At 43.1% G+C, this 22,074-nt stretch overlaps 1 long non-coding RNA gene across 1 annotated transcript; it reads left to right on the forward strand.

Moving 5' to 3' along the window:
• Positions 1–7,480: 7,480 nt before the first annotated feature.
• On the forward strand, positions 7,481–17,332 carry LOC135909018 (uncharacterized). The gene is made up of 5 exons (XR_010566529.2): positions 7,481–7,905; positions 8,626–8,716; positions 11,605–11,790; positions 13,263–13,424; positions 17,238–17,332. It is a non-coding gene; the product is annotated as an uncharacterized lncRNA (long non-coding RNA).
• Positions 17,333–22,074: the final 4,742 nt, after the last annotated feature.

A 22,074-nucleotide genomic window follows, 5' to 3' on the forward strand; every position in this document is an offset into this window, starting at 1 on the left:
TAACGCTCTCAAAAATTAAATCCTTTTTATCCGATCGTTTACAGTCACAGTGATCGATTGTCATTATTCTGCTATGACTCCCATGAATTCTAGAGTCCCTAAGGGATCAGTGCGTGGCCCTCTGCTCCCTTTAATTGATGTTAATGACTTGCCATCAGGAATTTCATGATCTCTTTGACGACTGGCTGACGACTGCGCCCTGTACCGCCATATAACCACCACTAAAGACCACGAACTACGGCAAAACAATCCTGGTTTGAAAGAAAACTTGTGGTCGCGCTGGATGATGGAGACTGCGGCTTGTAAATGTAAAGTTATGCTAGCATCTAGCACGCAGTCTAACTCGGTATACAAATGCTCATTAAACTCAACGAACGCAATGCAAGTAGACAAATACTAGTACCTTGGCATCTTAATCTGTAGCAACGTCAAGGGCCCCAAACCAGGTCTAGCCATTTCGAGCTGACAAACGCCGTGTATGTAATTGGCTCTAACTATCGTGTCCGCTAAGTATTACTTCCCGACACACCGCGGAAAGAGCTTAAATTTCAAAATAAACACCGTTTTCCCTTCTCCTCGCGGGCACCGCGCTCCAAGCCGGAGAGTCGACGCAAGTGCGCATGCGTGCATCGCATTGCCGTGACGTCGCTCGTAGTGACACGTGACTTTGAGAATTATTCAAGGCAACATCTCTTATTTGTGTAATCTGTTGCTTCAATAGACCAATTAAAGTGGAGAGAAATAATAAAACTCACAATCCGAATGTCTGCGTGTTCTTGTTTTCCTTCGCAACGCAGCAAGAGATGTACTTCCATCTTGTCTGCCTGTTCACGCCTCGTGCTGTCACGCGAGCAGACAACGGAAGTATGTCATTTTCTGCCCTGATCCAGCGCACGATCCAGCTCTATGAACCCCTGCTTCTGTGTTCGCGTAGCAATGACGCATGCTACTAGTCAGCTGTTTTCGTGCACAACGCGCAAAATCGTGCGCTACGCGAAACGAGAAACGCAACAGCGGAACAGCTCCCGCGCGACACCGTCAGCGGAAGTGCCCCGCACAACAATAAAGCGACGGAAAACAAATGAAGGCCGGGCCCATGACGTATGAGTCACGCGATTCACGATGGGAGAACATTGAGAAGGAATTTCGCTTGCGGAGGTTTGAGGGGGCATGTGGAGAGAGGGCCTTTATCGGCAGTGGCTCTCGTCTCCTGAAATGACGGGTTCGCGGCACTAAAATATTTCTATTTCGGCTATTAATGGACCATTTTGAAAAATTCTTGCTGCAGAACGCTCCCAAGAGGGCACATAACAACTACCAGGGTATAAGCGAAATTTCTGAATAGACCTGGTGAGAGTCCCTTTAACTTGGTCCAATTAACTTGTGACGAATGCATCAAAGAAACTTGGTTCAGAATAAGAATCCGAATTTATTATAGAAGACCATTTATTATTATTATTATTATTATTATTATTATTATTATTATTATTATTATTATTTAATATAGAAGAACATAGAACGCTTCTTTTTTTTGTGCACACCCTTAGTCCGCGAATTAACTTACGTAACCTTCGTTTGCACTGAACTTGTATTCGCGTCATCCATCAGCAGTACTCATCAAAGCTACCTAATTAAGCTACAGGAATCCATGCGAAATCATGCTGCTCGCTTCAGGATTCCTAACTACAGCTACCATTCAAACAAAAGAAGTATTAGGAAGTCGCTCGAAGTGTAATTTCTAGACATCAGATACAAGCTATCTCGACTCTGCTTTTTTCATAAATCTTATTACTGCTTTCTTAATTCACCTCCCGCCTGCTAGTCACGCCACCAACTCTGCGAAGCTCCAATTATGTTTAGATAGAACCACCGCCTTTAACAAATCATTCCATCACGGAACAACCTACCCGAATTGATTATTGACCCGCTGAAATTCAGACTACTGATAGTAAACCATTTTTGTTCAAATGCATGTTGGTACTCCGCCCAAGCATCTGCACCCTTTTATTTATGTATATCGGACGTTTATGTATAATTATTATAATTATTTTTACTTGTTAAGAGTTTGTGTAATGAGTAAGTTATTTTTCGAGCGTTCTGTGTACATACGTTTTCTGTGACATCACTTCGACGCAAATTGTCACTTCGCTTGACGCTGATCATGGTTTCTGCTGTTTTTACTGATGCCCGCCGCACCTTTTTATGTAATGGCCCTAGGGAGGCATCTAAAGTTCCAATATATGATGATGACGAGTGACGATCTAGCTCTGTATTTGCCACGTCCAAGTGTAGCGTCCCAGCAATGCAAAGGGCCAAACTTCCTTCAGTGCTTTCATTCACTGCCTTTCTTTTTCGCGGCTCCTGAATATGCTCTCTCGCCTTGCCTTCTCCGTTAGCTGTTAGCGCTAGATATAACCGGCGTTGTGCCAACAAGACCGAAAACAAGAATCACGGAGACCCCACGTACTGCGGAAATCAAGGGCTTCAGAAGAATTTTACCAGTAGCTGTCCATCTAGCCTCGTATATAGAGAGAGAGAGGCAGAGAGAATGGGTTCATTGAAAAGCAGGTTAACCAGGGCCGAGCCCGGTTGACTGCCCTTCTAAACGTGGGTTGTGCACAAAATACACGCAGCAGAACGAAGGAATGGCTGACACGAGCGTAATCGTCGCGTTCGTGTGCTGCCTTCTCGTCCAAGTGTCTTAGGCGCAACACACGTATTCATCGATACCAATTCAACAAGCTTGCAGTATTTCCTGACTACCGTACGCTCCGGAAGGAAAAAGGAGGGAAACCTTCAGCGAAGGAGTAGCCTTGTACGAAGCTCCGCGAAGTTTGAGCAGACATAGGGTGACCTGTGCCTGTAAAGCGAGCAATTGTGCTTGCAACAGCAGCGTGTGTGTGACGACACACAAGACGACGTTACGGTGACCGCGACTACAATGGATTGAAGAAGAGGAAAATAGCTCTGCCACGACAACGATGGCCTGATGAAGAAAACATTCGACCGATGACATCACAACGACGGCGACGGCGATGGTATGACGCAACGTCCGGGCTTAGCCTTTTGCCTACCGATGCGAAAGACGAGGCAATGCCGCCACCCAGACATCACAGCCCTTTTCCCGAATATTCTACTGCTACTTACTGCAAAGTCACCGGAAAAAGATAAACCGGAAACGGTAACATTCCTACAAGCCGATAGCGATCGCTTGAAATTCGTGCCGAAGAACATGGCCCCTGAAATCGGGTGTCCGTCACGCGATCTCGGCGGCCACGTGTATGAGTCTGCTCACAGATTATCTGCACGCGAGAAAACGCGCCGTTCAGCCATTGCTACGTTCAGAGCTTGAGGTGCGTCGGCGTTACGAGGCAGTGGAAGCGCAACAATATGAAGGTGCTAATATCAGCGCGACTTACAACTGTCAACGCCATTGGCCTACGTGTGTCCTTCGCAGTAGCTTACTGCATCCATGGCGCTGCGCTGGTGATCACGACGTTGTGGCTTCTATTCCTGGCAGGGACGGAGGCATTCCTATGGGTACAGGGTGCAAAAACAGTTCGCATGCCGTGCATTGCACAACTAAAATGATGCATTTTAGTCGGAGTTCCCGCTTTGCTTCGTGACCGCAACAGTCTATTTACGTTACCCCACGCTAATATCACGTTACCACTACGTCGAAATTAACAATGTGAGATCATCTTTATTTCTCTGACGGTCGCATCGGTACCGCTGCTAGGCTAGGTACCACAGCGACACGTGGGCTTTTAAAATCGATGCACTGTTCAGTAGAGGCAGCCTCGCATATGCTCAAGGCTACCATTGCAAATTCTTATGGTGTGTTCTCACGACACACAAACCAAACAAACAAATCAACAAAATTAATCGGCAAAAATTGCGGTCACGTGGTCTCGAGACTTTGTAACACGATGGCTTCTTTTTCTTCTGTCTAGTGCGCCGGATTTTTGTAGAGTACGTGTTTTGGTTGGAGTCATATGACGAACGTACGTTCAAACGCGAACATTTCCGAGTCTACTCCTATGCGTTGTTCTGTTGACAGCCTCACAAGCACTTGCAACAATGGTTTTATTTCTACTCCCAAACCCATATTTGGGACTACTGCATGCTTATGAAACAGACTTCAACAAGATTGCATGATGAACATTTTTGTAATCGGGCTTAACAAGCGTGTTGGTTAACGGCGACAGTACATGGGAGGGTCATAGTGTGTGTGAGTCCCGTTCTAGCTTGTGTGTATCTTTTTATTTTTCCTTTAATACAATAATGTCCGCAAGACCGCCGCCAGTAGGCCGAGTCCTGAGCCGGACTTCTGCTTCGTAGAATCGCGGCACTCGATGACGAAGGGCGCGTCGCTCTACAAGGGAAAGATTTGACGGTGTGTCCCGTGCCACCAATCACGAACGATCGGGTCACGTGGTGCTGACGCCGCCGTTTACGAAAGCCCTAAAATACCTACCGAAAAGATTGCCCACATTTCAGCGTGCTCGGCCGCCGATGACGTGTAAATGCGTAAGCCTGCTGACGCTCAGCTCAGTACATGGCATAACAAAAGTTTTCTTGCACACCTTTTTAACTTGGTGTCCTGATGTGGCGCTGTGTCTCGTACTGGTCAAATCGAATCAGGTTTTGTATCTATACCAGTGGCTCACGGTCGTTTCAAAATTTTTAACCTAAAGATAACTTTCTCCAGATGCCACCAATTGAAGTGGCTGCCAAGGGAATCCTGAGAGTTACTGATTAAATGAAGATATCAAGCGTTCACAGATGCGATAACATCCCAGCAAAAATACTAAAACTCACTGGTGGTTAGAACAAGCCACATATTGTACATTATATCTGTTCAGCCACTTTCTGAAGGTAGGATACACGATGACTGGAAAATAGCCAAGGTGACACCAGAATTCAAATCGACTGGACGTTGTAACCCATCAAATTAGTGCCCTATTTTACTTACATGCATTGCCTGCAAAATCATCGAGCACAATATTTACTCGCACGTTGCCTATCCATCTGAAAGTAATCTACTCTTCGTTAAGAATCAAGAAAGCTTCCGACCAGCGCTTCCTTGCGCAATTCAGCTTTACGAGTTCATCACTGACCTGAAATAAACTTTGCACTCCTTGTTTCAAACTGGCGTCGTATACATAGAGCTCTCTAAAAACTTCGACCGCATTGCACACAAAGACCTACTAAATAAACTCTGTTGTATCAATCTTCACCCCTCAACCCTCTGATGAATTAAATCTTTTTTATCCAATCGTTTACAGCTCACAGTGATCGGTGGTCATCACTTTGCTATGACTCCCGTAAATTCTGCAGTCCCACAGGGAGCAGTGCTTCACCCTGTAATATTTCTAATTGATTTTAAATGACTTGCCATCAGAAATTTCACCATCTCTTTGACTACTGGCTGACGACTGTGACCTGTACCGCCAGATAACCACCATTAAAGACCAAGGACTACAGCAAGACAACCACTGTTCAATGCGGCTTATAACACGGCTGTACTACGGATTATAATGTAAAGTTATGCGGGCATCTCACAAGCAGTCTAGCTCCGAATACGACTGCTCATTAAACTCAACGGACCTAATACCTGTAGACAAATACAAGTACCTCGGCATCCTAATCAGTAGCAACTTAAAGGGCCTCTCACCAGGTCTGGCAATTATGAGCTGCCAAGCGCCGTGCACACAATGGGCTCTAACAATCGTATCTGCTAAGTATTACTTCCCCACACACCGCGGAAAGAGCTGAAATTTCAAACTAAACACCGTTTGCCTTTATCCTCGCGGGCGCCGCGCACCCAGCCGGAGAGTCGACGTACACTGTAAAAAATTTCCGTAATTTTACGGGGGATTTCTGTCATTATACGGAGAACTGCAGATAAAAATACGGAAAGTATGTCCTATTTCAAAAATACGGCAAAATCTGCCGTTAATATACGGAAAGTGCTCTCCGTATTCAGCTTTACGGACATTTTCACTCTAATCATATAACGGCTATGCACTGTTTTGGACGAAACAGAGAGAATTCCGTATTTTTGTTATGTGAACATGCGTATATTGTGAGAAAATTTAAGCTGTCTGAATGAGCACTCGTACTCATAAAGTTTCAGCTAACAATATTTTATTGAACACGCAAACTGTACGCATTATGAAGTTGCGTACAAAATATGAGAGCTAGCCTTCTACCAAAAGCTGCAATAACAGATCGTATAAATATATATACGCATCTTCTATTCCGGTCGCAGTTCGCCGCGCATATGGGCTTAGTAACGCTGATCATATGCGCAAATATATGCGTGTTCTCGCAATATTCTTAAATTAAGCGTTTTGTAGTTAATAACGCAGCATATATGTTTAAGTGAATGAAGAGCCGGGGACATACGTGCATACGTAAACAAGCTTGCGGCACTCAGGTGCTGGTGCACTGGGAATGACATTGGTGCTCTATACGCCAAAAATTGTGCGCACTCTAAATCAGTACCGAAACGCAGGGAGTGGTATAATGACCGTAACTGCGTTTACATTTGGCAATAAATGGTCTCGAAGGGGACTGGTGGCCTATAGATCCAAGTACAACGGTCGGAGGAAATTTTCGAATGCGGCAAGCAATTAACCCAAGTGTCAAAGGGCACTGCTGAACTGCAATGTAGTTGGTTGAACTCATTCCCATGATATTTACAAAATATCTCGTCTCTGACAATAACTGCCCATTCATTGAGACAAATCGATTACGCATAATCTTCACTGTTCATGTGTTAATTCTTGCGGTAAGATGTAATCGCAAACATTTGGCGCTTCATCTTGAAACAAGACCGGTAAGCGCGCTCGTTCTTGTACGGTAGAATAAAGAACGCGAACATGCACCGACATGTATGTAAACTACTGGAAGGTGACTGAAGATGAAGGACCTATTACCGTGCTAGTACTGTGTATACTGTCAAAAAGAAGAAAAAAATATTTCGGAAAGAAAGAATGCCCAGTGTCAAGATGTAACGATTCAAGCTTTATTTCTTTTTGACCTAGAATGCAACACCATTAGTTCCACGTGCTTTTTGCATGGGTAATGTTATGACACAACTCATTATTTACCCGTTCATTACATGCACCAACCCGCCCAAATTATCACTGTACTCGAGCTTATGGACGCATCGCAGTGCACTGCTTTGCACTTCATTGTAGCACAGGCGTTTGCTATCGCCAGTAGCGAATGCTTTGGTTGACCTCCCTGCCTTTCTGCCTTTTGAATTCTCTCTCCCTTTGTATAAAACGCACTAACTTGTGGGAGAGAAAGCGTTCTCCTCTTTTAGAATTCAATTAATTGTCAAACAATTATATTGCAGTTCCAGTAACTAGAGCACAAATGCGAAAACGAAACCGATTCTGTTCGGTTCTCCGCGCTCAGAGTGCGGCACCAGGGGGCAGCTCGCGCTGCGCGTCCGTTAGGAGTGGCAGACGGACAGCACATGTGTAGTCAGCCGGCATTTTTCGAGTCGTGTTGTAAATGTTGTTAATTCGCCGTAAATATCTCTTGATTTGTACTCAAGGGTGGAGCAAGACCCCAAGGAAGAGAGATTGACGCATCGGGAGCGAAGAACAGAAACGATGGATGGTTACGCTGCTTGGGTCTCGGCACGTTCGAATTGGCAAAGTTCCGAATTTGTTGCTGTGTTGTGTACGCTTGTGCGCTCGTTATTTGCCGTCATCGCGCGGAGATATTTGCGCTGGATGTCTTTCACTTCGTGTACAAAACTCTGCTCGCTGCGGCATCGAAGAAGTTGTCCTGTGTTTGGGAGCACGTATGCGCTTGGACACGGATAGCCTGCTTGCTCTCAACGGGTGTTCAACAGTCTACGCGCGCTCGTAACTTGCTCATGAGGTAAGCCCATTTTAATCTTATTTGGTTTGCATAACGTAGGTGTTAAAATGATGTGTGGTAAGCCGGTGTCGCGAACAGAAATATTGTTTCAAAAGACCACTATGCAACGTCTTAGGGCAAAATTCACGCATGAATGGGAAAAGGGATCAACCTATCTTTTCAGATCGATTCCAGTCGTAGCGCGATTGCCTCGATCGCAATTTCCGTGAGGTACTTCTAACCTTTTGTTCACTCGCGTTAAAAGCGTAGAATAAAACTGCGTTCCGTTGAGCTCTTGTATTGACGCTTGTATTGGCTTGAGAGCATACTGTATCCGATACAAGAACTTCTGTTAAAATACGGAAATAAACGTTCGAGGCAATAGCAGTCGCTCACTACCTGTGATCGTTACTTTCTTGCTTGGGTGCACGTTTTAATTGTGACCAGAAAAAAACGTCTTGCTGCACCGTTTCCGGTGCAGCAAGACGTGTTCCTTCGAATGATGTCTGGGCAGTCAAGGCATTCGTGCCACTAAGCAAGCAGTAAACGGGGTATCAGTGCGAAAAAATTTGGACATACAAGAGAAGCGAATGGTATCATCATAGACTCTTTTATTTGACGAATAATTCAGTTGTATTACTAAAGCGGAGAGTGGATATGCATGAAAGTCGGATTGTATTGATACTCAGCAAAAACAAGGTAACTTATCATTACTAATCAATCCTTTTCTTTTACTGAAAGGCAAGTTGCTGTTGTGCTGGAGCTGAGAAGAGGTCTGCTGCCTGCAATGGGTCCATCTCTCTCAAGTGATTGCAGTATTATAGCTCTCAAGGTGAGTGGATTTTTTTTTTCTCATAGGTATTTGCCACCTGAATCATGACCGTTTACTTAGCTGTGTAGGTGATCACTGTTAGTGACATTGGAGTGCTGGTGGACCAGCACTCCTTTATGATTGCAACGCATATGACAGAGTGCAGCTGGGGCAGTATGCAAAGGTGTTAATCTATAAGCCAAATTAGGTTCTTTGAGGTAATATGTTAATATATTGATGACATTGGATTGTGGTCTAGCAGGCAAAAATGCTAAACAAAAAGAAATTTTAATTTGCACTTGGTAAGATGTGCAAGCAATTCAGGCTGTTATACATGAAATGGGACATTTGTAGATGTCTTCTACAGTGCTGCAGTCCTGAATTGCTTCAGAGTTGAGTGATACCACTATAATTTCTCTGTAGAGCATGCAGCACAGTTTAGCATTGGGGGAGGCTGGTATCAACAGGCGTCTACTTACTGTGAAGTTCAAATGAGGTGTTACTGTTAGGGTGACTATATATAATTTATGGTTTAATTCTAGTCTTGTGTCAGGCAGACATAGTTTACCCATTTGGTTTAACAATAGAGATGTAATATCTATGTATACAAGTATTACTCATTCATTTATGCCATTTAGACAATGGCAGAAATGCGTGGGTAATACTTGTGTACATAGACAATACATCACTATTGTTTAACCAAGCGGTGCCCCTGCATGCTAAATTTTACAGGGCTATTATTAAGTAATGTCAGCTTTTGTTGTAACATTAAGGCACCTTTTATATTATTACAGATTACCACCATTGTGCACCATCATAGTGTCATATTTACACGAAATGTTTGCTATAAAACTATAAACTATAAAACTACTATAAAACTTTTATAGTTTTATAGTAGTTTATAAAGTTCATAAACTTTATAAGTTTATGTTTATAAGTTTAAAAGTTTATAAACTTTTTATAGTTTTATAAACTATAAAACGACTGCTATAAAACCTGGCACAGCGGTGCATCATGACATTTTTTTTTATAGTTTCTGGCCTCAGAATGCACTTCACGTTATATTCTTGTTTGCAACAAGACTATAATGCAGGTTTCTCTCCTTATGTTTTGTGGCACTTCAAACTGCGGCGAGCTAAGCCACTGGGCAGCAATACTGGATACGCTACTGCGTGTGGAGCTGTCTTCAAACACACACAAGGAATACATCATTGCTTTTTTAGCACAAAACAACGGACACAAGAAAGACGACAGAACAAGGCGCTACTCTCAACTGACGTCACTTTATTGCGTCCCTCCTTTGTAGACAGCAGAATCTAGAAGAACATTTGCTGTGAACACCATGTGCAGGAACCACCAACATCTGATCAAAAAAGCACACTCATTCTACAGAATCCAAAAAAAAAACCATATTGAGCACTTTACAAGGTTAAAGAAAGCACACTAATGCACTGTGACCCCAATGACTGTATCAAGAAAACTTCCGATAACTCTCTGGCGGTGGTATCACGGCTCTTTTTTCAAAATCGTAGCATCACGAAACATTGCGAACCTAAGCGATCCATACCAACAGGCACAGGTTCCCATTTGGCTCAACATTGTAAAATATGGAAGTGCAAAGCCATGTTTCGTGATACTACGATTTTGAAAAAGTGCTGTGATACCACCGCCTGAGAGTTATCGGAAGCTTTCTTCATACAGTCATTGGGGTCACAGTGCATTAGTGTGCCTTCTTTAACCTTGTGCAGTGCTCAATATGGTTTTTTGGATCCCGTCGCATTAGTACGCTCTTGTGATTGGTTGTTGGTGGTCTCTGCACATGGTGCTCACTGCGGATGTTCTTCTACATTCTACTATTTATAAAGGAGCGACGCAATAAAGTGATGTCAGTTGAGTGTAGCGCCTTGTGCTGGTCGTCTTTCTTGTGTCCATTGTTTTGCGCTTAACAAAGTATTTATGGATTCACACCAACTAGTCCGCCAACACATTGTGTTGCGGGCACTTCTGAAGTACTGTCTGTCCAATAACCTTGGTGGCATGGAAGCGCCGTCCACTTCTATGCGTTGCTTTCTGTTTCATTGTGGCATCACATCACATTATAATCATAATGTGTATGCACTTTTTCCAAGAGACCCATATTCCTATCCTTGTGTTATATTTGCTGTCGCATTATTTATGTGCAAATGACCAGTGCTCCAAGCTCCATTTTATCGCAAAGTAAACTACTGGTACCTAAACAGTTCTGTATATCAGAAAACTAAAGCTGAACTGCCGAACAGTACCAAGCGGCAGCCTTAGTGCAGTGTCAAGTAGTCAGACTTTATTGGTCATGCAGAGGCACACAGGATAGCTCTTTATTACTTGCTGAATAATTAAGCTGTGTGAAAACTGAGTATTTATGTAGCTTCAACCACATGCTATTAGTCATTGCTCCTGCCCTCATCAAATGTAGAAGATTATCACGGCATTTCCTATTCTCTTTTTCCTTAATACAGTGGGATTACTGCATGCGTAAGTAGGAAACGGATCACATAGGCAATCAAAAGCCAACATTGTGTAAACTTGGAACATTGATTGTACAGTTTGATGACCCAGAATAAGTAGAAATACACCATAAATGATTGACAATTAGCTTTTACTTGACACAGGGCTAAAGCATACAGTAAGCATACTGTATGCTCATATGGTGTCACATCAATTTAAATTTTAGTGTAGCTTTAAAGTGTACGCTTCTATTGTTGCATTCTGTCAGAGGAATGGTAATGCTTCGCGTGTATAGCAACTAGACTGTCTATATACAGAAGTAAAAATGTGTGAACTGTATTTTTTAATGATTTGATAGAATGTGTAGCACAATAAAGCCATACAATCAACGCACAGTGATGTGACTTTCTCTGCACATGTTGCAGGTTCAAAAAAAGTATGGTGGAAGCTGTTGCCAAGGTTCCGACCAGAAAAGACAGCCAGTATAAAAGGGTCCACGCCACTGATCTCTACTACAGGGGATGAACAGCACATCGAGCGCCCTCGACTGAAGCTGGCCTTGTCCCGGAAGTTGGTGCTTGACAACTTTGCGGCAGCACTTTGTTGCACGGGTGTGTAGCATTTCTTCCCCTAACGTGCCTGCCTGATGTGCCATAAACTACCCAAGCAGTGTTTCGAGGTGTCCAGAATTTTTCCATTGTAGTGTCTACAGTGTCGCTAACATAAGTGGCGTGCAATGGAAACACTGGTAAATCAGAAAAAACTTGATGTAAGAGAACACTATCGTATACGGGTTCAGATTGTCATAAAAGTGCTTACCAGACATGTAGAGACCTCCTAAAATGTGAAAAACCACAAAGAAAAGTTTTTCGGCAGCAATATTATCTGATCGCACGCACTAGTTAGTCCACCATATGCCCCGCTTCCAGGACAAGCGACTGCATGACATCGCATTTCCACTGGCTTCACCTGCATCCGGTGCGGTGTGCTGCATCCAGCGAAACATGTTAGAAATCAGTGGTGCACAGTGTTTTCTGTCCCCTTTCTCGACGCCTACTGAACACATGTTAAACTGTTTCCAAAGCAGACAAACAGAGGGAAAGGGTTCTGAACACATTGCATTTTAAAGTGGCTGGTACTGGGTAACGCAAGTACTGTGGCATAGTAGATTTGCACCAGGCAACCTGGGTGCCCAAAAAGGCTGCTGTTTGCTTGCAAATGGCCAACATATTGTGAGCATGTTGAAGTTCTTTTTTATTCTCATCGGTGTTAATATTCTGCTCGAAGTTGTTGATTGTTACGTTCATATGGTGCCCAAGCATTGCGGTAACAACTTCACTTGGAGTACATAGCAAGGGTGTATTCGATGTAAGCTGCTGGCTTTTTTTCTGTGTTTTCAAAAACTGGTTTCTTGTTCAGTTTAAATTTTCAAATTTTGCATTGTTTATTAGGTGTTGTGTCTTGTTTCCTTTTCCTGCAGCTTCTTAGTTAAGCATCTGAATAGTGAACACAACTTGACCTTTTGCTTGATTGCCTAGATTACATGCCCTCGATGCAAAACAATTTCACTTCAAAACTGCTTGTACCATACTGAAAGAATAACTTGAAGCAGCCATAGCCACCAATAACACGCAAGAGATGATTATAAAAATTTTAATATTGTTTTTTGATCTACAGGGTGTCTTAACTATCATGCACCAAGATTTAGAAATATGTAAATGCGATGTAACTAGACAAAATGAAGGTAATGTTTGCCATCGCCTGGAGATACTCTGATTATATTGTGCATTCTGCTTAATTACATAATTCTTAATTAGTTATTAAATATCTCAAATAATTAAATGAAATGTGTCAATGAAAAGTTGTAGAGCAATATGAAAGCCTCCTGATACACTTTTTTGTTACTGTTACTCATTGTGTGCTACATAAAAGTGTTTTTCCAAGGAATAAGCCTGCGAATACACATAAAGTGTCTTGAGTGGCCAGTCATGTGTCAGTTTTGTGGTGCAAAGCTACGAATACAACTTAAATGGGTTCTTTTAAGAAAAAGACTTAGCTCAGCAAATTATCTTTCTTTGTGCAGCCTGTGGAGACAAGGTTTCTTAGACATGGCCGTGGCCCTCAAGGAAGATGCCGAGGCCACAGGCAGTTCCTCCAGTGACCGTGAAAAGGTCCCCTGGGGCACAAGTCTGGTTTGGCACCCCCACCTTTCTGCTGCAGCTTTTCTGTCTACTTAGCTAACCAGGTGGGTCAATGATGGCAAAGAAAAAAAAGAATCAACAGCATCAAACGCAGAACTTGCTCAAGCTCAATGCATTTTTGGTGTGAAGTTTTTCCCTTATCATTTATCAAAAACGGGTAATAAGTATATTATATGGTCTTAATAGTCTTCATACGGACACCTCTTTCCCGCAGAGAATTAGCAGTAAAAAAAGCAGCTTATGAAGGCTTGAATATTAGCTAGGATGATGTGGCATAGATAGGATAATGATTATGAATGTTTCTAATGAAGGCAGTGGTAGTAGAGTGAATAATCAGAGTTTATATATAGATTGAAATACATTTCGTTCCAATGCCAGAATTTTAAATCATCCCAAATAATTCTTGCATTTTATAGTCTTCATTTTATAGTTCTTGATGCTTGCTTCTTGCTGACATCATTCTTATGCTGCATAATTCACCTGTTATAAATTCCCTATTTCCCCCATTCAAGCAACTTTACATTCATCATAAGAAACCTCGTAGATGAGTTCCAGAAACTTGCTGATGAGATTAGGGGGCGGCGTGTACCCCAGGCTGAGATATGCATTCAAGAGCCTCATATCTTGCACATGTTAGAAATACTCCTGCTAAGCAAGTTCTTGGTGTCATACAAGGTTATTTGCGAATACGAATTTGCCTAAATTTAGAAAACAGTCAATATAAAACATGTCAAGCGATATCGCTGACGATACACACACATTCCAACTGAACTAAATACAAATAAATATAGCACCAAATGCAGAATCATTGGCATGATGCCATTCTTTCAGTGGAATAAAATCTGTCCTGCATTGTAAATCTGGAATCCTTTATAATCCAGACTACTAAATACTTATGAGGGTTGTAGCGTAAAATATGCATGTATTTATTCCTCGTTTCTTTACTTTAGGACCTGATAATGCTTAAACAGCAGTGAAAGAACTGAGATCACAGTACCTAATACTTTATATTGCTCCAGAAATCCGTTTCTCTGCCGATCGCAGCATTCGACACTAACAAGAAGGCACATAACACTTAGGGTGGTGCTATACACTTTGATTGTTTGGGAACGAAACCCATAATGTACATGTTATGGCACTACGTGTCATTACGTTTGAACAACAAAAAGGTAGGGGGTTTGCGTTTTGGAAAACTGCATGGAGGTTTTCACTGTGTGCAATTAAAATTAGGGACCTTCCCAGCTCATACTAAATGCATTCTCCTAAGCTTTAGGTTATACAGGTGCACTACTTTACACAGAACACACTCTTTTTCCTCGTCACGGCTCACACTCTTAGGCAGAGTTACACCCTTTGAAGTGCCCCTTCTTCCACACAACGATAATTGTCATCTGCCTTTATGCATTTTCTTTCTTTAACGCTGCGAGCCCTGTGCTTTCCAGTAACGAACGGCATGCGCGTTATCAGCATGATAGCATTCCCGACAACAAAGTAGCGGGCGTGGCGTCTTCAAGAAAGGAAACGCATCAAGGCAAATAACGATTATTGTTGTGTGGCAGAAGGGGCACTCCAAAGGGTGTAACTTTGCCTAAGAGTGCGGGTGGTGATTCAGATTCTTCAAAGGTGTTTCATTGTATGGGATGGCACATCGCGCTTCACTTATTTGCAGAATATTGCATTCCAATTGTGTCATATGAGATAAATCCATTATAGAGCTTTAGCTTGCCCTAAATTTATTACAGCTGTGTACTGGTAAACTGGCCGCAGCTTGCAGTGCTTGTGGAAAAACAATTGTAACTGCCATATTATATGTAACTGCTAGTGCACAGGCATCGGCAGCAGCAATGGTTAGGGTACACTTGTTTCTTCTATTCTGGGGTATGCATCCTCCACCAGAAAGTAGTTTTTTTCGTCTTCCTCTTCTACCATATTGGAATGTGAAATGGGGTGTAATTTGTAGGATATACTCTTGCATAAACTTCATGAGCATTTATTCTTGTCTGTGCCACAGATCATTGTTGCTACCACTGTAAAAGCAGGGTGCCTGTTTACAGCACCCATAGGGAACAATCTGTGAATCTTTAACGAACAGTAAGGATAATGAATAATCGAATAATTTTTAGTAATTTTCAACAAATTTAGCACTCTTTGCTTTCCACTACGGTGTTTTTCAAACTCTAATATTGGCAGAAGGTTTGAGTGCAGGATGTCATTTTGTGTGAAAGAGTACACTTGTGCGCATAAAACCTCATCGTCAACATTCTGCTGCACAGAATGCCATTAGCTTTCGTATGCATTGGTCACTATCTCACAAACCGGTTGCTCCTTTGTTAGTTGGAATGTAGCATTTATGTAAAGCACATTTGATGTTCTAACAAAAAGCATTGTGCCCTCTTATCCCCTAATTCTCCTCACTTGATGCCTAGTGTTGTAATAGCATGGTTGACACCATGAGAGTCAGTGTGGTGAATAATTGTCTGGTGGAGTAGGGGGTGTACGTTAACTTAAGCAACTTTTCCAGACGACTTAAATCAGTATTGTGGAATGCTGGTTTTTTTTTTTCAATCACTGTTACCAAGTTTCATTTTGGTTGTGGCAACAAGTATAATGTAGTTCGCTAGCACTCCTGCCAACACATATAATGTGCAGGCATCTGTGTTGAAAAAAAGACCAGCTAATGGTTTGCCAGGAGCTAAGGTCTATTTAGACCATTAAATTTTGAACTTACACCGGTGGAAATAACTGGTGAATGAAAGCACACCCAGGAGAACTGAAGCAAGACTGCGAGTCAGCCTAGTTGGAACAAATTCATCTTGAAACTTATAGTGCGTAACAAACAGGGACGAAGAATAGAAGAAACACAAGGACGAGCGCTTAACATTGTGTTTCTTCTATTCTTCGTCCCTGTTTGTTGCGCACAATAAGTTTCAAGATGAGCCGGAGAACTGACCATAATATTTTCTTTCATTATAACACCGCTGAAGCTTTGAACTGCATTTGAACTGGCTTGTTTAAAAAATTACCCATTTCCTTGTTCAAGTAGGACAAAGGTTCCACAGGAAGACGGAAACTTGAAGCTGTCAACAGCAGCATGAATATAAACAGCACTCGACGTTTTGCAATCTTGCACCTGGTTATATTATCCATCCCATTTTTTTCCACAGGCTGTTCTTTACTGTTTTATGGTCATATCCAGTTTAATTTTAATGTCCCTATTTTTTAATATTTGGTTAATATATATTTTCTTCATCGGCTTTCAACAAAATATATATTCATAATGTGCCTTCATTTGCCATTTGCAGTGATCTTAACCAGATGCATCTTGATACAAAATTTATTTTCCTTAATTCTTCGTTTTCCTTTTCCAAAAGTGCAAACTGTTTATCTTGATACCTATTTTGTCTTCTGGGAAGATTGGTTCTACTGGATTAATGACTGCATACATGTGTACATCGTTTTCTGTTTTGGTCACCCCTACTCTTGGCAAGTACTGACAGCATTGCTCATACCCGCTCCATCACAATCACCACTGCTAAGCACACCCTTCCTTCCTTTATTTTAACACTTTGGCTTCTCTTGACCTTTTATATGCACCAGTTACTTCTCCCCCAATGTGGCTAGGGGCCAGTGAGATATGCACAATCCCACAACACAGCCAAGGAAAACATTTGCTACCCTAATGACAAGCACCTATGTCGAAATGTTGGCTACAGCAACATCCCTTGTGCCAACAATGTTGATCTACTTACTTGTTTTTCTAACACAGAAGTTACTGCTTTGTCGTGTTCTGTGATTAAACTTTTTTGCCGCTTTCTTTAGGATGGATATTCACGAATACTATTTGTTTCTCCTAACAGCAGCAAGTTTATCCTTGCAAGTGTTTGGAGTCAAGAACAACTTTCACCAGGAAGAAGTGCAAGACGAGTGATTGAAGAAAATAAAGTTGCTTCTGTGATCTAAGAACTTGAGGACTGAAATATTGCACCTTTTTGTATATATGCTATGCAGTGCATTCATATCACCAAGTGCAAAGTGTTTTATCTCTGTAGCCATGTCAGTGTGTTGGCAAGACAATTTTCTCAATGGTGACCTGCTGCTTTGACTATGAGCTGCCTTCATGACATTTGCATTAAAGGAGATGTACTATCGTGGACAAAAGTACCCTGGAAGTGCGAGCGTTGACCAAATTGCATTTCTGCTCAAGACCGCTGAAAACAGTGGGTCACGTATGCACATTCCGAACGCAGATGGTGGCACGGCTGATCCCAGCAAATAGCACACCAATGAAATTCGGTCGACTCTCGCACGTCCTGGGCAATTTTGTGCCCGATGGCACATTCTTCGAATGGATATGCTCTGCAAGATGAAATACGGGAAGCACCTGTACTTTAACGGATATAGTACAGATTTAGTATACGGAGTCTTTCGTTTTCTGAATACGGCAAGCACCTGTTTTTTAACGGTTATAGTACAGATTCAGAATACAGAGTCTTCCGTTTTCTAGATACAGAAGCACTCGTATCTTGTATTACGGTCTCTGTTTTTACAGTTGTCCGTACTACGGAAATGACCGTTCTTAATTTACGGAAGAGTGTTCGGTCACAAATTACCAGCAAATTTTCTGTAAAGTAAGGCAAATTTTTTTTACAGTGTATATCGCACAAGTGCGCCCACGTACACCGCACTGCTTGGACGTCGCTGGTAGTGACGCGGGACTTCGAGAATCATTCAAGGCAACATCTGTTATTTGTCCAATCTGTTGATTTAAATAGACCAAATAAAGTGTAGTCAAATAATAAAATGCAAAAATCAAATGCCCGCGGGTTCCTTCTTGCTTTACTTTGCACCGCAGCAAGACATGTACTTCCGATTTGTCTGCTGGTTCCCACGTCGTCTAGTCGCGCACGCAGACGACGAAAGTATGTCATTTTTTACTGTGTTCCAGCGCGTGATCATGATCTATGAACCACTTGCGTCTGCTTCAGATATCGCGTAGCAATGACTTATACCGCTGGTCAGGCGTCCTCGTGCACAGCACCGAAAATATTGTGCTGCGCGAAACGAGAGAAACGCAACAGCGCTACAGCTCGCGCGCGACGCCGTCAGCAGAAGTGCCCCGCGAAGCAAAAAAGCAAGTGAAAAAAAAATGAAGGTGGGGGGGCCCGTGACGTGTGCGTCACACGATCTTCCTACGGAGTTTCCACACCGGAGCTTTCATACCGGAGTACTCCGGTATGGAAGCGCACAAAGAAGGAATTTCGCTTGCTGAGGCTATATGGGGCAAGTGGAGAGAGTGGCTCTCGGGGCAGTGGGTCTCGCATGTTGAAATGACGGGTTCGCGGCACTAAAATATTTCTACCTAGGCTATGAATGAACCAGTCTGAAAATTCTTTAGCGTCAAACGCTCCATGTAGGGCACTTAGCTTCCAGCGTAACAGAAATTTTCGGTCAGGCGTGGTGAGGGGCCCTTTAACCTGGTCCGAACACACTACTCAACTTGTGACTAGTGCATCAAATGAGCTTGGTTATATTAGAAGAACGTTTTTTTGTGCACGCCCTCAGTCCGCGAAATAGCATATGTAACCTTCGTTCGCACTAAACTTGAATTGCAGTATCATCAATTGCAGTACTCATGATTTACAGTACTCATCAAATCTACCTAATTAAGCTACTGGAATCAATGCAAAATCGTTCTCCTCGTTACACGATGTCTAACTACAACTCCCATTCAAACATAAGCAGAGTTAGGTAGTCGCTCGAAGTGCAATCTCTAGACGTCGGGCGCAAGCTATCTCTATTCTGCTTATTTCAGAGATCATAATACTGCTTGCCGAATTTGCATGCATTCTTACTACTACCTCCCGCCCGCTAGTCCCGTCACCTATTAAACTCAGCGAGACTCCAAACACTTTTTGATAGAACCACCGCATTCGACAAATTTCTTCTTGTAGCCATTGGGGGAATGGAACTTACCCGAATCGATGATGGCAGAGCGTGACCCGATAAAATTCAAACTGCCGATAGCAAAACCATTTTTGCTCAAATACTGGCTACGAAATTTCCAGTATATAGATGGGTGCAGTTTCGTAGGCTTCACCTGCGAAACTGCACCCAGAGAGAGAGAGACTGAGAAAGAGAGAGACAGCGGGAAATTTTCATTGAAAAGCAGGTTCGCCAGCGCTAAGCCCGGTTGACTGCTTGGCACACGGTGGGTTGGGCACAAAACACACGCACCAAAACGATCGCCACACTCGCGTTTTATCGTGTTCGTCCAGTTGTTCCTTCTCGTCCGAGTGTCTTATGCGCAACCCACGGTATTCATCGACACCAACTCGTCCAGCTTGCAGTGCCTCATGAGCACCCTACGCTGCGGAAAGAAAAAGGGGGAAAAGATTGAGTGAAGGCGTGCCTTCGTATGGAGCTCCGTGAAGTGTCACCAGATATAAGGAGACCTGCCCCTGTAAGGCGAGCAGTTGTGCTTGCAAACTGAGCGTGGGTGTGCCGACAAACGCAAGATGACGGCACAGCGACCGCTACGACAATGAATTGAAGGAGAGGAACATAGCTTTGCTGTGGCGACGATGGCACGATGAAGAAAACCACGCACCCAGATTCAGCCACCCAAATGCAGCCACTAAGATATCATAGTCCTCTTAGCAAATACTGTGCAGCTACTTACTATAAAGTGAACGGAAACCGATGTTTTGTATTAGAAGCGACGTGAAAGCGAGACCTATTTTGTGCCCGCCGAGCAGTCAGACCTGTCGCGACGTCGCAACAACCCGATCGTGATAGCTTCAGCTTAGTGCCGCAGGACACGCCCTCAGAAATCGTGTGTCAGTCACGCGATCTCGGAGGCCATGGGTATGAATGTGCTCACCGATCATCTGCATCCGAGAAAAGGCGCAGTGCGCTCATTGCTACGCTGAGAGTTCGAGGTATACATCAGCGTTGCGAATCAGCGCAAGCACAACAATGTGGAGCTGCTCCTTTAAGTGCGACTTAGAAATATCAACGTCATGTGCCTACGAGTCTCCTTCACGGTGACTTACAGCAGCCATGGCGATGCCTTGCTCATCACGACGTCGCGGCTTCGATTCCCGGCAGGCACGGCGGCATCGCTATGAGGACAGGATGCAAATACGCTTCGCATGCCGTGCATTGCACAACTTAAATAATGCATTTTAGCCGGAGCTCCCGCTTTGCTTCGTGGCAGCAACAGTCTACCTAGGTTACCACACGCTAAAATTACGTCGCTGCAGTATGGTAACGTCCAAATTATCAATGTGAAATTACTTTTTTTCTTTATTTCTCAGACGGTCGCACCGGTACCGCTGCTAGGCAAGGTACCAAAGCGACGCATGTGCTTCGTAAAATCGGTGCGCCCCTCAGTAGAGGCCGCCTCGCATATACTGTAGGCTACGAATGCAAATTCTGATGGTGTGTTCTGACGACGAACAAACCAAAGAACAAATAAACAAAATTAATCGACAAAGAATCGCAGCCACGTGGTCTCGCGAGTGTGTAAACGGAGACCTTCTTTTTCTTCTGCCAAGTGCGCCGGATTTTTGTACAAGTACCGTTCATGGATGGAGTCGTACGACGAACGCACATTCAAACGCGAACATCTCCAAGTCTACTCCGATGCGTTTTCCTGTTGCATGGCACACAAGAATTTGTAAAAATGGTTTTATTCAGAGCGCAAAAGTACACTTGGGACTACTGCATGCTTAGGAAACAGACTACAGAACGATTACATGCTGAAGATTTTTTGTAATAAGGATTAAAAGGCATTTTATTTAACGGCTATAGTACATGGGGTGGTTGTAGTGCGAGTCCATTTGTAGCAAAATTGCTGTAAATACGATGTGAAGCACTGTAATCTACTGTAATCTACGAAAGAGAACCTGTTTCAACACATTGTACACAAAGAAGCCGAAAGTATCCTAAACACATTCTAAACCACCAGAAACCGGTTTATACGCTTCAACATCACACTGAAACGTTACTATGCAGTGTAATAGAGCAATGAAAGTTTCTACAGCTCGACCTGGTGTTGGGCTTGGTGACTGATTATATCCCACGAGTCTCCCGCGTCAGCAGCAGCTACATGTGACAGTTTTGCATCGCTTTGTAAAGGGGGCGTGAGGTGCCTGTCTCGTGGCGTGCAATTTAGAGCGAACAGCGGGTCTCCGACAGGCAACGGTTCGGAAAAGCTAATGGGAGCAAACGAGTTGGAAAGCAGGTGCGAGAATTAACTTGTCTGCCGTTGAGACAAGTAAGACAGGTTTAGAGCACTCATAAGGAAAAGGCAGGGAAGAAATCGATTAAGCCGGGGCTATATATAGTAACAGGCATATCAAACTGCACGATATAGTGCTAAAGGTTTTTTTTTTGTTATGAATGAAAAGAACAAAGGAATGTAGGGAAAATTTTATGGGGCAATACATGAAATAAAAGCTGAATAACTCATACAGTGTATAGGTGGCTATTTGTCGCAGACCCGTTTCAAGGAGGATGCATGCTTCCATGCATGCTACCAGGGCGCATGCTTCCCCATGTCGAGACATCGCATCGGGAATTGTGTTTTTTCTGCATTATTTTTTACACTACACTGAGTCTATACCGTTGCACTGTTCCTGTTTTTCGATTTAACACAATGAAGTTCGCAGGAACGCCGCCAGTAAACAGGGT

The sequence above is a fragment of the Dermacentor albipictus genome, chromosome 2 (assembly GCF_038994185.2).
Source record: "Dermacentor albipictus isolate Rhodes 1998 colony chromosome 2, USDA_Dalb.pri_finalv2, whole genome shotgun sequence".
In the NCBI taxonomy this organism is placed as follows: Eukaryota; Metazoa; Arthropoda; class Arachnida; order Ixodida; family Ixodidae; genus Dermacentor; species Dermacentor albipictus.